Here is a 16,073-nt window from a genome sequence, read left to right as displayed (position 1 = left end):
ACGCAATTTACGTTTAGTGATTTTTTTATCGGTTATAATGTAATCCTATGGAGCAGGTTTAGAGTGTGTCATGTGACCTTTAGAGTGGAGATCATCCACAAAAAATATTATCTTTAAAAAAAGGGGGAACAAATTGCTCTCACGCCCACACGATCTACTTGTCATACACAATTTATATATCAAAACGTAGGTATGCTTGTCTGGTTTCAGGCAATGTGATCAGTTTTGTGATACGTATTTTAGTTTTAGTTCCAGGAGCTTCTAAAGGACAAGAGTCATGTTAAAAAGTCTAAAAAATGTTTCTGCAAAACACACAGACGCTCTTTTCTAAATCGCTGACATGGCCACATTTTTAAGTTTATCAACATAAATTTCATATCGATGCGTTCACAAGGGCCGTGTCTTTTAAACGGTGAAGTCGCTGTATCGATCGCATGTACGGTTGTGGATTTATTACGTTTTGTTTGAAGGCTTCGATAACTGATTTTGCGTGTGGATGAAAGCGTTTCTAATGGTATTTTGATTCCCTAAATAGCTTTCCTTACCTCAGTGCAGTCCTCCTCCCCCACCTCATGTGGAGAAAGCCTCTTGAGGGGGGAGGGGCGACCAGTCAAGTCAGGACACTCTCTATATTGCAGATAGAGAAAGGAGCTGTGTGATATTAGGCTTTATAAGTACTGAACACTGCTTGTATGTCCTAAAGATAGTGTAGTGGTTATGGTGAATGGCTTTTGTGCGGGCTCAGCAATTCAGCTATTCAGCATTCCCACTCGCATTTTCCTCAGGAAATGCATTGTCTAGTTTTAATTTTATTCCGTACGTTTTTTGGCTCTGCGTAACTTCTGCATACTTTCAGCTATTGAGACCATTTAACTTTTAAAATGTTCGTCTCATTCAGCTAACGATGGGACTTCTTCAAGTTTTTTTGTACTATTTATACTTTTTAAAATATTAAGCTTTTAGACACTTTTTTTTAACATTGAAGTCAATGAGAACATCCTTTTTCCTGCTTCAAAACACACGTTCTGCCAAAAGTTTCAGCTCCTTCATACTTTCACTTACAGACACCAAACAAACTTTAAAGCGGTCACAAAATATTCAGCTATCCAAACATGACTTTTTAGATTGATATCTTTTACGGTTTTTGTGAAAACGCAATTTACGTTTAGCGATTTTTTCAGAAAATGGAATCGGTTATAATGTAACCCTATGGAAGGGATTTAGAGTGTGTCATGTGACCTTTACAGTGGAGATCTTTGAAAACAAAAATTATCTTTAAAAAAAGGGCGAACAAATTGCTCTCACGCCCACAAGATCTACTTGTCATACACAATTTATATATCAAAACGTAGGTATGCTTGTCTGGTTTCAGGCAATGTGATCAGTTTTGTGATACGTATTTTAGTTTTAGTTCCAGGAGCTTCTAAAGGACAAGAGTGACAAAACCACTCTCATTGACCGTCCATGTTAAAAATTTTAAAAATTTTCCTGCAAAACACACAAAGACGCTCTTTTCTAAATCGCTGGCATGGCCACAATTTTAAGTTTATCAACATAAATTTCATATCGATGCGTTCACAAGGGCCGCGTCTTTCAAACGGTGAAGTCGCTGTATCGATCGCATGTACGGTTGTGGATTTATTACGTTTTGTTTGGAGGCGTAATTAATGTATTGGTCTGTGAATTAAAAGGCGTTTGTAATGGAATTTCTTTCCATAAATAGCTTTCTACCTCAGTGCAATATTCCTCCTCACTGACCTGGGGGGAGGGGAAACCTCTTGAGGGGGGAGGGGCAACCAGGAAGTCAGCATACTCTCTACTTTGCAGATAGAGAAAGGAGCTGTGTGTCCTAAAGATAGTGTAGTGGTTATGGTGAATGGCTTTGGTGCGGGCTCAGCAATTCAGCATTCCCACTCGCATTTTCCTCAGGGAATGCATTTTCTAGTTTTAATTTTAATTTTAATTTTATTATTCCGTACGTTTTTTGGCTCTGCGTAACTTCTGCATACTTTCAGCTATTGAGACCATTTAACTTTTAAAATGTTCGTCTCATTCAGCTAACGATGGGACTTCTTCAAGTTTTTTTGTACTATTTATACTTTTTAAAATATTAAGCTTTTAGACACTTTTTTTTTAACATTGAAGTCAATGAGAACATCCTTTTTCCTGCTTCAAAACACACGTTCTGCCAAAAGTTTCAGCTCCTTCATACTTTCACTTACAGACACCAAACAAACTTTAAAGCGGTCACAAAATATTCAGCTATCCAAACATGACTTTTCAGATTGATATCTTTTACGGTTTTTGTGAAAACGCAATTTACGTTTAGCGATTTTTTCAGAAAATGGAATCGGTTATAATGTAACCCTATGGAAGGGATTTAGAGTGTGTCATGTGACCTTTAGAGTGGAGATCTTTGAAAACAAAAATTATCTTTAAAAAAGGGCGAACAAATTGCTCTCACGCCCACAAGATCTACTTGTCATACACAATTTATATATCAAAACGTAGGTATGCTTGTCTGGTTTCAGGCAATGTGATCAGTTTTGTGATACGTATTTTAGTTTTAGTTCCAGGAGCTTCTAAAGGACAAGAGCGACAAAACCACTCTCATTGACCGTCCATGTTAAAAAGTTTTAAAATTTTCCTGCAAAACACACAAAGACGCTCTTTTCTAAATCGCTGGCATGGCCACAATTTTAAGTTTATCAACATAAATTTCATATCGATGCGTTCACAAGGGCCGTGTCTTTCAAACGGTGAAGTCGCTGTATCGATCGCATGTACGGTTGTGGATTTATTACGTTTTGTTTGGAGGCGTAATTAATGTATTGGTCTGTGAATTAAAAGGCGTTTGTAATGGAATTTCTTTCCATAAATAGCTTTCTACCTCAGTGCAATATTCCTCCTCACTGACCTGGGGGGAGGGGAAACCTCTTGAGGGGGGAGGGGCGACCAGGAAGTCAGCATACTCTCTACTTTGCAGATAGAGAAAGGAGCTGTGTGTCCTAAAGATAGTGTAGTGGTTATGGTGAATGGCTTTGGTGCGGGCTCAGCAATTCAGCATTCCCACTCGCATTTTCCTCAGGGAATGCATTTTCTAGTTAGTGGGAATGCTTTAATAAGCATTCCCAGTATTGATATTCGTTTTTTTATTATTCTTCTTCTTAATTTTAATTTTAATTTTATTATTCCGTACGTTTTTTGGCTCTGCGTAACTTCTGCATACTTTGAGCTATTGAGACCATTCAACTTTTAAAATGTTCATCTCGTTCAGCTAACGATGGGACTTCTTCAAGTTTTTTTGTACTATTTATACTTTTTAAAATATTAAGCTTTTAGACACTTTTTTTTAACATTGAAGTCAATGAGAACATCCTTTTTCCTGCTTCAAAACACACGTTCTGCCAAAAGTTTCAGCTCCTTCATACTTTCACTTACAGACACCAAACAAACTTTAAAGCGGTCACAAAATATTCAGCTATCCAAACATGACTTTTTAGATTGATATCTTATACGGTTTTTGTGAAAACGCAATTTACGTTTAGTGATTTTTTTATCGGTTATAATGTAATCCTATGGAGCAGGTTTAGAGTGTGTCATGTGACCTTTAGAGTGGAGATCTTTGAAAACAAAAATTATCTTTAAAAAAAGGGCGAACAAATTGCTCTCACGCCCACAAGATCTACTTGTCATACACAATTTATATATCAAAACGTAGGTATGCTTGTCTGGTTTCAGGCAATGTGATCAGTTTTGTGATACGTATTTTAGTTTTAGTTCCAGGAGCTTCTAAAGGACAAGAGTGACAAAACCACTCTCATTGACCGTCCATGTTAAAAATTTTAAAAATTTTCCTGCAAAACACACAAAGACGCTCTTTTCTAAATCGCTGGCATGGCCACAATTTTAAGTTTATCAACATAAATTTCATATTGATGCGTTCACAAGGGCCGCGTCTTTCAAACGGTGAAGTCGCTGTATCGATCGCATGTACGGTTGTGGATTTATTACGTTTTGTTTGGAGGCGTAATTAATGTATTGGTCTGTGAATTAAAAGGCGTTTGTAATGGAATTTCTTTCCATAAATAGCTTTCTACCTCAGTGCAATATTCCTCCTCACTGACCTGGGGGAGGGGAAACCTCTTGAGGGGGGAGGGGCGACCAGGAAGTCAGCATACTCTCTACTTTGCAGATAGAGAAAGGAGCTGTGTGTCCTAAAGATAGTGTAGTGGTTATGGTGAATGGCTTTGGTGGGGGCTCAGCTATTCAGCATTCCCACTCGCATTTTCCTCAGGGAATGCATTTTCTAGTTTTAATTTTATTCCGTACGTTTTTTGGCTCTGCGTAACTTCTGCATACTTTGAGCTATTGAGACCATTTAACTTTTAAAATGTTCGTCTCATTCAGCTAACGATGGGACTTCTTCAAGTTTTTTTGTACTATTTATACTTTTTAAAATATTAAGCTTTTAGACACTTTTTTTTAACATTGAAGTCAATGAGAACATCCTTTTTCCTGCTTCAAAACACACGTTCTGCCAAAAGTTTCAGCTCCTTCATACTTTCACTTACAGACACCAAACAAACTTTAAAGCGGTCACAAAATATTCAGCTATCCAAACATGACTTTTCAGATTGATATCTTTTACGGTTTTTGTGAAAACGCAATTTACGTTTAGTGATTTTTTTATCGGTTATAATGTAATCCTATGGAGCAGGTTTAGAGTGTGTCATGTGACCTTTAGAGTGGAGATCTTTGAAAACAAAAATTATCTTTAAAAAAAGGGCGAACAAATTGCTCTCACGCCCACAAGATCTACTTGTCATACACAATTTATATATCAAAACGTAGGTATGCTTGTCTGGTTTCAGGCAATGTGATCAGTTTTGTGATACGTATTTTAGTTTTAGTTCCAGGAGCTTCTAAAGGACAAGAGTGACAAAACCACTCTCATTGACCGTCCATGTTAAAAATTTAAAAATTTTTCCTGCAAAACACACAAAGACGCTCTTTTCTAAATCGCTGGCATGGCCACAATTTTAAGTTTATCAACATAAATTTCATATCGATGCGTTCACAAGGGCCGTGTCTTTCAAACGGTGAAGTCGCTGTATCGATCGCATGTACGGTTGTGGATTTATTACGTTTTGTTTGGAGGCGTAATTAATGTATTGGTCTGTGAATTAAAAGGCGTTTGTAATGGAATTTCTTTCCATAAATAGCTTTCTACCTCAGTGCAATATTCCTCCTCACTGACCTGGGGGGAGGGGAAACCTCTTGAGGGGGGAGGGGCGACCAGGAAGTCAGCATACTCTCTACTTTGCAGATAGAGAAAGGAGCTGTGTGTCCTAAAGATAGTGTAGTGGTTATGGTGAATGGCTTTGGTGCGGGCTCAGCTATTCAGCATTCCCACTCGCATTTTCCTCAGGGAATGCATTTTCTAGTTAGTGGGAATGCTTTAATAAGCATTCCCAGTATTGATATTCGTTTTTTATTATTCTTCTTCTTAATTTTATTCCGTACGTTTTTTGGCTCTGCGTAACTTCTGCATACTTTCAGCTATTGAGACCATTTAACTTTTAAAATGTTCGTCTCATTCAGCTAACGATGGGACTTCTTCAAGTTTTTTTGTACTATTTATACTTTTTAAAATATTAAGCTTTTAGACACTTTTTTTTAACATTGAAGTCAATGAGAACATCCTTTTTCCTGCTTCAAAACACACGTTCTGCCAAAAGTTTCAGCTCCTTCATACTTTCACTTACAGACACCAAACAAACTTTAAAGCGGTCACAAAATATTCAGCTATCCAAACATGACTTTTCAGATTGATATCTTTTACGGTTTTTGTGAAAACGCAATTTACGTTTAGCGATTTTTTCAGAAAATGGAATCGGTTATAATGTAACCCTATGGAAGGGATTTAGAGTGTGTCATGTGACCTTTAGAGTGGAGATCTTTGAAAACAAAAATTATCTTTAAAAAAAGGGCGAACAAATTGCTCTCACGCCCACAAGATCTACTTGTCATACACAATTTATATATCAAAACGTAGGTATGCTTGTCTGGTTTCAGGCAATGTGATCAGTTTTGTGATACGTATTTTAGTTTTAGTTCCAGGAGCTTCTAAAGGACAAGAGTGACAAAACCACTCTCATTGACCGTCCATGTTAAAAAAATTTAAAATTTTCCTGCAAAACACACAAAGACGCTCTTTTCTAAATCGCTGGCATGGCCACAATTTTAAGTTTATCAACATAAATTTCATATCGATGCGTTCACAAGGGCCGTGTCTTTCAAACGGTGAAGTCGCTGTATCGATCGCATGTACGGTTGTGGATTTATTACGTTTTGTTTGGAGGCATAATTAATGTATTGGTCTGTGAATTAAAAGGCGTTTGTAATGGAATTTCTTTCCATAAATAGCTTTCTACCTCAGTGCAATATTCCTCCTCACTGACCTGGGGGGAGGGGAAACCTCCTGAGGGGGGAGGGGCGACCAGGAAGTCAGGATACTCTCTACTTTGCAGATAGAGAAAGGAGCTGTGTGTCCTAAAGATAGTGTAGTGGTTATGGTGAATGGCTTTGGTGCGGGCTCAGCAATTCAGCATTCCCACTCGCATTTTCCTCAGGGAATGCATTTTCTAGTTATTAGTGGGAATGCTTTAATAAGCATTCCCAGTATTGATATTCGTTTTTTATTATTCTTCTTCTTAATTTTATTCCGTACGTTTTTTGGCTCTGCGTAACTTCTGCATACTTTGAGCTATTGAGACCATTCAACTTTTAAAATGTTCGTCTCATTCAGCTAACGATGGGACTTCTTCAAGTTTTTTTGTACTATTTATACTTTTTAAAATATTAAGCTTTTAGACACTTTTTTTTAACATTGAAGTCAATGAGAACATCCTTTTTCCTGCTTCAAAACACACGTTCTGCCAAAAGTTTCAGCTCCTTCATACTTTCACTTACAGACACCAAACAAACTTTAAAGCGGTCACAAAATATTCAGCTATCCAAACATGACTTTTTAGATTGATATCTTATACGGTTTTTGTGAAAACGCAATTTACGTTTAGTGATTTTTTTATCGGTTATAATGTAATCCTATGGAGCAGGTTTAGAGTGTGTCATGTGACCTTTAGAGTGCAGATCATCCACAAAAAAAATTATCTTTAAAAAAAGGGGGAACAAATTGCTCTCACGCCCACAAGATCTACTTGTCATACACAATTTATATATCAAAACGTAGGTATGCTTGTCTGGTTTCAGGCAATGTGATCAGTTTTGTGATACGTATTTTAGTTTTAGTTCCAGGAGCTTCTAAAGGACAAGAGTCATGTTAAAAAGTCTAAACAATGTTTCTGCAAAACACACAAAGACGCTCTTTTCTAAATCGCTGACATGGCCACATTTTTAAGTTTATCAACATAAATTTCATATCGATGCGTTCACAAGGGCCGTGTCTTTCAAACGGTGAAGTCGCTGTATCGATCGCATGTACGGTTGTGGATTTATTACGTTTTGTTTGAAGGCGTAATTCATGTATTGGTCTGTGAATTAAAAGGCGTTTGTAATGGAATTTCTTTCCATAAATAGCTTTCTACCTCAGTGCAATATTCCTCCTCACTGACCTGGGGGGAGGGGAAACCTCCTGAGGGGGGAGGGGCGACCAGGAAGTCAGCATACTCTCTACTTTGCAGATAGAGAAAGGAGCTGTGTGTCCTAAAGATAGTGTAGTGGTTATGGTGAATGGCTTTGGTGCGGGCTCAGCTATTCAGCATTCCCACTCGCATTTTCCTCAGGAAATGCATTTTCTAGTTCTTTTTATTCTTATCCTTTATTCCGTACGTTTTTTGGCTCTGCGTAACTTCTGCATACTTTGAGCTATTGAGACCATTCAACTATTAAAATGTTCGTCTCGTTCAGCTAACGATGGGACTTCTTCAAGTTTTTTTGTACTATTTATACTTTTTAAAATATTAAGCTTTTAGACACTTTTTTTTAACATTGAAGTCAATGAGAACATGCTTTTTACCGCTTCAAAACACACGTTCTGCCAAAAGTTTCAGCTCCTTCATACTTTCACTTACAGACACCAAACAAACTTTAAAGCGGTCACAAAATATTCAGCTATCCAAACATGACTTTTTAGATTGATATCTTTTACGGTTTTTGTGAAAACGCAATTTACGTTTAGTGATATTTTATCGGTTATAATGTAATCCTATGGAGCAGGTTTAGAGTGTGTCATGTGACCTTTAGAGTGCAGATCATCCACAAAAAATATTATCTTTAAAAAAAGGGGGAACAAATTGCTCTCACGCCCACAAGATCTACTTGTCATACACAATTTATATATCAAAACGTAGGTATGCTTGTCTGGTTTCAGGCAATGTGATCAGTTTTGTGATACGTATTTTAGTTTTAGTTCCAGGAGCTTCTAAAGGACAAGAGTCATGTTAAAAAGTCTAAAAAATGTTTCTGCAAAACACACAAAGACGCTCTTTTCTAAATCGCTGACATGGCCACATTTTTAAGTTTATCAACATAAATTTCATATCGATGCGTTCACAAGGGCCGTGTCTTTCAAACGGTGAAGTCGCTGTATCGATCGCATGTACGGTTGTGGATTTATTACGTTTTGTTTGAAGGCTTCGACAACTGATTTTGTGTGTGGATGAAAGCATTTCTAATGGTATTTTGATTCCCTAAATAGCTTTCCTTACCTCAGTGCAGTCCTCCTCCCCCACCTCATGTGGAGAAAGAGGGGGGAGGGGCGACCAGGCAAGTCAGGACACTCTCTATATTGCAGATAGAGAAAGGAGCTGTGTGATATTAGGCTTTATAAGTACTGAAGGAACACTGCTTGTATGTCCTAAAGATAGTGTAGTGGTTATGGTGAATGGCTTTTGTGCGGGCTCAGCAATTCAGCATTCCCACTCGCATTTTCCTCAGGAAATGCATTGTCTAGTTATTATTCTTAATTTTAATTTTATTCCGTACGTTTTTTGGCTCTGCGTAACTTCTGCATACTTTCAGCTATTGAGACCATTTAACTTTTAAAATGTTCGTCTCATTCAGCTAACGATGGGACTTCTTCAAGTTTTTTTGTACTATTTATACTTTTTAAAATATTAAGCTTTTAGACACTTTTTTTTAACATTGAAGTCAATGAGAACATCCTTTTTCCTGCTTCAAAACACACGTTCTGCCAAAAGTTTCAGCTCCTTCATACTTTCACTTACAGACACCAAACAAACTTTAAAGCGGTCACAAAATATTCAGCTATCCGGCTATGACTTTTCAGATTGATATCTTTTACGGTTTTTGTGAAAACGCAATTTACGTTTAGTGATCTTTTCAAAAATGTTATTGGTTATAATGAATTCCTATGGAACAGTTTTAGAGTGTGTCATGTGACCTTTACAGTGCAGATCATTGAAAAAAAAAATATCTTTAAAAAAAAGGGGAAACAAATTGCTCTCACGCCCACAAGATCTACTTGTCATACACAATTTATATATCAAAACATAGGTATTTTTGTCTGGTTTCAGGCAATGTGATCAGTTTTGCGATAGGCATTTGACTTTTAGTTCCAGGAGCTTCTAAAGGACAAGTGCCTCAAAATCCCTCCCATTGACCGTCATGTTAAAAAGTCTAAAAAATGTTCCTGCAAAACACACAAAGACACTCTTTTCTAAATCGCTGACATGGCCACATTTTTTAGTTTATCAACATAAATGTCATATCGATGCGTTCACAAAAGCCTTGTGTTTCAAACGGTGTAGTCGCTGTATCGATCACATGTACGGTTGTGGATTTATTAAGTTTTGTTTGAAGGCGTATTTCACGTATTTGGTCTGTGAATAAAAGGCGTTTGTAATGGTATTTCTTTCCATAAATAGCTTTCTACCTCAGTGCAATATTTCTCCTCACTGACCTGGGGGGAGGGGAAACCTCTTGAGGGGGGAGGGGTGACCAGGAAGTCAGGATACTCTCTACTTTGCAGATAGAGAAAGGAGCTGTGTGTCCTAAAGATAGTGTAGTGGTTATGGTGAATGGCTTTGGTGCGGGCTCAGCAATTCAGCATTCCCACTCGCATTTTCCTCAGGAAATGCATTGTTTAGTTAGTGGGAATGCTTTAATAAGCATTCCCAGTATTGATATTCGTTTTTTATTATTCTTCTTAATTTTCATTTTATTCCGTACGTCTTTTGGCTCTGCGTAACTCCTGCATACTTTCAGCTATTGAGACCATTCAACTATTAAAATGTTCGTCTCGTTCAGCCAACGATGGGACTTCTTCAAGTTTTTTTGTACTATTTATACTTTTTAAAATATTAAGCTTTTAGACACTTTTTTTTAACATTGAAGTCAATGAGAACATCCTTTTTACCGCTTGAAATCACACGTTCTGCCAAAAGTTTCAGCTCCTTCATACTTTCACTTACAGACACCAAACAAACTTTAAAGCGGTCACAAAATATTCAGCTATCCGGCTATGACTTTTCAGATTGATATCTTTTACGGTTTTTGTGAAAACGCAATTTACGTTTAGCAATTTTTTCAGAAAATGGAATCGGTTATAATGTAACCCTATGGAAGGGATTTAGAGTGTGTCATGTGACCTTTACAGTGCAGATCATTGAAAAAAAAATATCTTTAAAAAAAAGGGGAAACAAATTGCTCTCACGCCCACAAGATCTACTTGTCATACACAATTTATATATCAAAACATAGGTATTTTTGTCTGGTTTCAGGCAATGTAATCAGTTTTGCGATAGGCATTTGACTTTTAGTTCCAGGAGCTTCTAAAGGACAAGTGCCTCAAAATCCCTCCCATTGACCGTCATGTTAAAAAGTCTAAAAAATGTTCCTGCAAAACACACAAAGATACTCTTTTCTAAATCGCTGACATGGCCACATTTTTTAGTTTATCAACATAAATGTCATAACGATGCATTCACAAAAGCCTTGTGTTTCAAACGGTGTAGTCGCTGTATCGATCGCATGTACGGTTGTGGATTTATTAAGTTTTGTTTGAAGGCGTATTTCACGTATTTGGTCTGTGAATAAAAGGCGTTTGTAATGGTATTTCTTTCCATAAATATCTTTCCTTACCTCAGTGCAATATTCCTCCTCACTGACCTGGGGGGGAGGGGAAACCTCTTGAGGGGGGAGGGGCGACCAGGAAGTCAGGATACTCTCTACTTTGCAGATAGAGAAAGGAGCTGCGTGTCCTAAAGATAGTGTAGTGGTTATGGTGAATGGCTTTGGTGCGGGCTCAGCAATTCAGCATTCCCACTCGCATTTTCCTCAGGAAATGCATTGTTTAGTTAGTGGGAATGCTTTAATAAGCATTCCCAGTATTGATATTCGTTTTTTATTATTTTTCTCCTTTATTCCGTACGTTTTTTGGCTCTGCGTAACTTCTGCATACTTTCAGCTATTGAGACCATTCAACTATTAAAATGTCCGTCTCGTTCAGCTAACGATGGGACTTCAAGTTTTTTGTACTATTTATACTTTTTAAAATATTAAGCTTTTAGACACTTTTTTTTAACATTGAAGTCAATGAGAACATCCTTTTTACCGCTTCAAATCACACGCAGTGCCAAAAGTTTCAGCTCCTTCATACTTTCACTTACAGACACCAAACAAACTTTAAAGCGGTCACAAAATATTCAGCTATCCAAACATGACTTTTTAGATTGATATCTGTTACGGTTTTTGTGAAAACGCAATTTACGTTTAGTGATTTTTTCAGAAAATGGAATCGGTTATAATGAATTCCTATGGAGCAGGTTTAGAGTGTGTCATGTGACCTTTAGAGTGCAGATCATCCACAAAAAAATTATCTTTAAAAAAAGGGGAAACAAATTGCTCTCACGCCCACAAGATCTACTTGTCATACACAATTTATATATCAAAACGTAGGTATGCTTGTCTGGTTTCAGGCAATGTGATCAGTTTTGTGATAGGCATTTGACTTTTAGTTCCAGGAGCTTCTAAAGGACAAGAGCGACAAAACCACTCTCATTGACTCTCATGTTAAAAATTTTAAAAATGTTCCTGCAAAACGCACAAAGACGCTCTTTTCTAAATCGCTGACATGGCCACAATTTTAAGTTTATCAACATAAATTTCATATCGATGCGTTCACAAGGGCCGTGTCTTTCAAACGGTGAAGTCGCTGTATCGATCGCATGTACGGTTGTGGATTTATTACGTTTTGTTTGAAGGCGTAATTCATGTATTTGGTCTGTGAATTAAAAGGCATTTGTAATGTTATTTCTTTCCATAAATAGCTTTCTACCTCAGTGCAATATTCCTCCTCACTGACCTGGGGGGGAGGGGAAACCTCCTGAGGGGGGAGGGGCGACCAGGAAGTCAGCATACTCTCTACTTTGCAGATAGAGAAAGGAGCTGTGTGTCCTAAAGATAGTGTAGTGGTTATGGTGAATGGCTTTGGTGCGGGCTCAGTAATTCAGCTATTCAGCATTCCCACTCGCATTTTCCTCAGGAAATGCATTGTCTAGTTAGTTACACTTTTTTTTCCCCCAAATACTTTTTATTTTATTTTCCAATTTACAACAAAAGAAGTTGTCAAAACACACAAAACATTCCCACAAAACAAAAATAAAATAGTTACACTTTAGTGCCGACATCATAACATTTCCAGGGATAAGAAGTGTTCTTTGAAAACTTTACACCACAAAGAGATCTGTCCAATCAGAGTCATGAACCATTTCACTGCCAGCTCCGTACATCGTAGTGAACTGTTGCTGCAGCCACTGGGATTGCGTGTGAAACTGATGCCTGATTGGTCACACGCATCCCCAGTACTGGCGCTTCCCCACCATATTTTCCTGGCTCCGCCTTCCCATCTGCAGGCCCAGGACCGATGTTATTAGCTCTATCTGATTCCTCCAGCTCCAATTACTGTATGGGCTGTCTTTTTATTAAATAAAGGGGATTATATTGGAGTGCAGCTGTCCAGATCCCTTCCTGTGCATTCCCAGGACCAACATGGTAAGTGCGGGGGCTGGGGGGGGGGGGGGCAATGGACACACGTCCGCTCTCCTCCCCTTCTTGCTGTGACCCAGAAAGCAATGTCTATGACGTCACTTCCAGGTCAGCCTCTCTGTGTCTGTTTTGCAGAGCATTGAAAAACATTCAGTGGAGCTCAGAGGAGACATTAGGGGTCTTTTAGACCCTGCATGTCTCATTAACCACTTACCCCCAGGACCATTTTATTGCTAAATGACCGGGGCACTTTTAGCGATTCGGCACTGCATTCCTTTAACTGACAATTGCGCGGTCGTGCGACGTGGCTCCCAAACAAAATTGACGTCATTTTTTTCCCACAAATAGAGCTTTCTTTTGGTGGTATTTGATCACCTCTGTGGTTTTTATTTTTTGCGTTATAAACAAAAATAGAGCAAAATTTTTAAAAAAAATAAAAAAAATTTACTTTTTGCGATAATAAATATTCACAACAAATATATATAAAAAAACATTTTTTTCCCCTCAGTTTAGTCCGATACGTATTCTTCTACATATTTTTGGTAACAAAAAATGCAATAAGCGTTTATTGATTGGTTTGTGCAAAAGTTATAATATTTACAAAGTAGGGGATAGTTGTATAACATTTTTATTTAAAAAAAAAAATTGTAATTGTAATGGCGGCGATCAGTGTTTTTTTTTTTCGTGACTGCGACATTACGGTGAACACTTTTGGGACTATTGCCATTTTCACAGCAAAAAGTGCCATAAAAATTCACAAATTTCTGTGAAAATGACACGGGCAGTGAAGACGTTATGCAGGAGGGGGCGCTGTAGGGGTTAAGTGTGCCCTAAGGGTGTGTTCTTACTGTGGGGGGTGTGGCTGTGTGTGTTCACAGCATCTCCCCACAGGGATGTAGTCCCAAGGGAGGGAGCAAGCACACTGACTAACCCCCAGACAGAATGGCTCGGATGATGGGGGAAAACTTACTGAGGAGAAACAGGAAGTTAGAAATTCAGACAAAGAAAAAAACATTAAGAAGGGAAATCGAAGGAAAAGATAAGTGAACCAACAATGCACTAGGAACCTATTTAGAAAATAAAAACAAACCTTTACAATCCCTTTAAGCAGGGGTGTCGATTGTCGTGACTGGTGGTCGCAATGACTGACGGCCACTAGCAATCGTGGGCACGAGATGCAGATCGTGAGTTCCTACAAGCTGGGAACCACAATCTGTCATCTCCTATAGTGAGTCCCCTCCCCCCACAGTTAGAAGACACATTAGGGAACACAGTTGACCCCTTGATCGCCCCCTAGTGTTAACCCCTTCCCTGCCAGTGACATTTACACAGTAATCAGTGGCATTTTTATAGCACTGATCGCTGTATACATGCCAATGGTCCCAAAAATGTGTCAAAAGTGACCGATATGTCCGCCATAATGTCGCAGTCCCAATAGAAATCGCAGATCGCCACTAGTAAAAAAAAAAAAAAAAAAAATGCTATAAATCTATCCCCTATTTTGTAGACACGATAACTTTTGTGCAAACCAATCAATATACGCTTTTTGCGATTTTTATTATCAAAAATATGTAGAAGAATACGTATCGGCCTAAACTGAGGAAAATATATATATTTTTTAAATGGTGGCTATTTATTACAGCAAAACTTGTGTTTTTTTTTCCCTGAGGAAAACAGTTCAGTCATTGGTGTTTATCTGAAAGAAAAAAATTAAAAAGGTAAAGAAAATTCACAGTGTGTGTCTGATGGACATAAGCACTAACGTCGGTGCATTCGATCATTAAATTCCCGCTTGCTCACAGTAGCATTTTATCTTTTCACTTCTTCTTTAGCTTGTGGGATGACATTGGGGATATGAAACTAATAGGACAACCACAACTCCTTTAATAACCCCTTCTTCCTCAGGTTTACTCTCTACAAGCTTCTATGCTAAAGCTTGTGAATCCTCAGGCAATACATTAGCCCGACATTAATTGTAAAATCATTGTCACATTCAGAGCATTAAAATGGCTTTTCTCCAGTGTGAACCCTCTGGTGTCTGATAAGGTTTGACTCAATTGTAAAAGCTTTGCCACAATTAGAACATTGATATGGTTTCTCTCCAGTGTGAACCCTCTGGTGTATGATAAGCTCTTTCTTGGTTCTAAAAGCTTTGCAACATTCATAACATTGATATGATTTCACCCCAGTGTGAATCCTCTGGTGTCAGGTAAGTTTTGACTTCAATGTAAAAGCTTTATCACATTCGGAACACTGATATGGTTTCTCTTCTGTGTGAACCTTCTGGTGTGCGATACATTTTACCTCCATTGTAAATCTTTATCACATTCCAAACAAGAAATATCTTCTGAAATGTCTCCTCTCAGGAATTCATAGGTTGGACTTTACTATAAAGCCACTGTCACTTCCAGAGAACTGAAATGACTTATTTTGTGTTGTCCTCTGAGGTTGGATCAGTGTTTAGGAGGACCCAAAACATAAATGACATACAGAACATGGATATGTCTTGTGTCCTGTGTGAATCCTCCAGTGAACGACAATAAAGACTTTCAGTCACTTATAACACCCATATGGCTCGTTTCCCATGTGACTCTGTTTTATTGATGAAGACCAACATGACCGAAAACGTTGTTCCTCAATTCACCTGTACAGGAGAAAAAATAGAAGTCATAATTCTATAAAAAGGATTCAATAAAGTTTCTTCCTTTTTTAACATTCATTATTAACCGCTTTCCGCTCGGACTATTGTAACATGATGGCCAATCAGGAGCCCGATTCGTCTGGGAGAAAATATCTTGTGCGGCCCCTTAGGGCCAAGCTCTGGCACAGTCTGTCACTTGTTGTGTCCACTGGACATAGCAGATGACTGATCAGTGTAACAGCCTGCTACCAGTACCATGTGATTGTTGTGACCAATCATTGTAAACAATGAATGGCTTTGATTCATGCCGTTCATTGTGTGGTTGGTTACAGTGATCACGTGGTACAGACAGGGCCAATCACAGCTAGGGATGAGCTTTGAGTTCGAGTCGAACTCATGT

General features: G+C 38.1%; 1 protein-coding gene and 1 pseudogene across 1 annotated transcript in view; one reads left to right on the top strand and one right to left on the bottom strand.

The window, feature by feature from the left end:
- LOC120928424 (zinc finger protein 850-like) overlaps window positions 1-16,073 on the top strand; it is a 152,818-nt gene that overhangs the window by 19,912 nt on the left and 116,833 nt on the right. The window lies entirely within an intron of this gene.
- LOC120928423 overlaps window positions 1-16,073 on the bottom strand; it is a 367,954-nt pseudogene that overhangs the window by 266,148 nt on the left and 85,733 nt on the right.

This window comes from Rana temporaria, chromosome 2 (genome assembly GCF_905171775.1).
Source record: "Rana temporaria chromosome 2, aRanTem1.1, whole genome shotgun sequence".
NCBI lineage: Eukaryota > Metazoa > Chordata > Amphibia > Anura > Ranidae > Rana > Rana temporaria.
This window is presented reverse-complemented; position numbering and strand designations above follow the sequence as displayed.